General features: G+C 42.1%; 1 protein-coding gene across 1 annotated transcript in view; it reads right to left on the bottom strand.

Moving 5' to 3' along the window:
• The window catches only part of MOB2 (MOB kinase activator 2), a 26,207-nt gene that overhangs the window by 712 nt on the left and 23,087 nt on the right, over window positions 1–2,408 (bottom strand). The window lies entirely within an intron of this gene.

Raw genomic sequence — 2,408 nt, 5'->3', positions numbered from 1 at the left:
TGGCTCCATCCCTTCATTCTTTCTGGAGTTATTTCTCCACTGATCTCCAGTAGCATATTGGGCCCCTACTGACCCAGGGAGTTCCTCTTTCAGTATCCTATCATTTTGCCTTTTCATACTGTTCAAGGGGTTCTCAAGGCAAGAATACTGGTTTGCCATTCCCTTCTCCCGTGGACCACATTCCACTGAGTCTGAAATGCAGTACTTGAATGCAATCTCAAAAATGACAAAATGATCTCTGTTCGTTTCCAAGGCAAATCATTCAATATCACAGTAATCCAAGCCTATGCCCCAACCAGTAACACTGAAGAAGCTGAAAGGTTCTATGAAGACCTACAAGACCTTTTAGAACTAACACCCAAAAAAGATGTCCTTTTCATTATAGGGGACAGGAATGCAAAAGTAGGAAGTCAAGAAACACCTGGAGTAACAGGCAGATTTGGCCTTGGAGTACGGAATGAAGTAAGGCAAAGGCTAATAGAGTTTTGCCAAGAGAGCATACTGGTCATAGCAAATACCCTCTTCCAACAACACAAGAGAAACGTCTACACATGGACATCACCAGATGGTCAACACCGAAATCAGATTGATTATATTCTTTGCAGCCAAAGATGGAGAAGCTCTATACAGTCAGCAAAAACAAGACCGGGAGCTGACTGTGGCTCAGACCATGAACTCCTTATTGCCAAATTCAGACTTAAATTGAAGAAAGTAGGGAAAACCACTAGACCATTCAGGTATGACCTAAATCAAATCCCTTGATTATACAGTGGAAGTGAGAAATAGATTTAAGGGACTAGATATGATAGACAGAGTGCCTGATGAACTATGAGCGGAGGTTCGTGACATTGTACAGGAGACAGGGATCAAGACCATCCCCATGGAAAAAAAATGCAAAAAAGCAAAATGGCTGTCTGAGGAGGCCTTACAAATAGCTGTGAAAAGAAGAGAAGTGAAAAGCAAAGGAGAAAAGGAAAGATATAAGCATCTGAATGCAGAGTTCCAGAGAATAGCAAGGAGAGATAAGAAAGCCTTCCTCAGTGATCAATGGAAAGAAAGAGAAGAAAATTAGAGATACCAAGGGAACACTTCATGCAAAGATGGGCTCGATAAAGGACAGAAATGGTATGGACAACAGAAGCAGAAGATATTAAGAAGAGGTGGCAAGAATACACAGAAGAACTGTACAAAAAAGAGCTTCATGACCCAGATAATCACGATGGTGTGATCACTCACCTAGAGCCAGACATCCTGGAATGTGAAGTCCAGTGGGCCTTAGAAAGCATCACTATGAACAAAGCTAGTGGAGGTGATGGAATTCCAGTTGAGCTATTTCAAATCCTGAAAGATGCTGCTGTGAAAATGCTGCACTCAACATGCCAGCAAATTTGGAAAACTCAGCAGTGGCCACAGGACTGGAAAAGATCAGTTTTCATTCCAATCCCAAAGAAAGGCAATGCCAAAGAATGCTCAAACTACCGCACAATTGCACTCATCTCACATGCTAGTAAAGTAATGCTCAAAATTCTCCAAGCCAGGCTTCAGCAATACATGAACCGTGAACTTCCAGATGTTCAAGCTGGTTTTAGAAAAGGCAGAGGAACCAGAGATCAAATTGCCAACATCCGCTGGAGCATGGAAAAAGCAAGAGAGTTCCAGAAAAACATCTATTTCTGCTTTATTGACCATGCCAAAGCCTTTGACTGTGTGGATCACAGTAAACTGTGGAAAATTCTGAAAGAGATGGGAATACCAGACCACCTGACCTGCCTCTTGAGAAATGTATATGCAGGTCAGGAAGAAACAGTTAGAACTGGACATGGAACAACAGACTGGTTCCAAATAGGAAAAGGAGTACGTCAAGGCTGTATATTGTCACCCTGCTTATTTAACTTATATGCAGAGTACATCATGAGAAACGCTGGGCTGGAAGAAGCACAAGCTGGAATCAAGACTGCCGGGAGAAATATCAACCTCAGATATGCAGATGACACCATCCTTATGGCAGAAAGTGAAGAGGAACTAAAAAGCCTCTTGATGAAAGTGAAAGTGGAGAGTGAAAAAGTTGGCTTAAAGCTCAACATTCAGAAAATGAAGATCATGGCATCTGGTCCCATCACTTCATGGGACATAGATGGGGAAACAGTGGAAACAGTGTCAGACTTTGTTTTTTGGGGCTCCAAAATCACTGCAGATGGTGACTGCAGCCATGAAATTAAAAGACTCTTGCTCCTTGGAAGGAAAGTTATGACCAACCTAGACAGAATATTAAAAAGCAGAGACATTACTTTGCCAACAAAGGTCCATCTGGTCAAGGTTATGGTTTTTCCAGTGGTCATGTATGGATGTGAGAGTTGGACTGTGAAGAAAGCTGAACACCGAAGAATTGATGCTTTTGAAATGTGGTG

Source organism: Bison bison, unplaced genomic scaffold, assembly GCF_000754665.1.
Source record: "Bison bison bison isolate TAMUID 2011002044 unplaced genomic scaffold, Bison_UMD1.0 scf7180017864080, whole genome shotgun sequence".
NCBI lineage: Eukaryota > Metazoa > Chordata > Mammalia > Artiodactyla > Bovidae > Bison > Bison bison.
The sequence above is the reverse complement of the archived record's forward strand: the minus strand, read 5'-3'. Positions and strand labels throughout refer to the sequence as shown.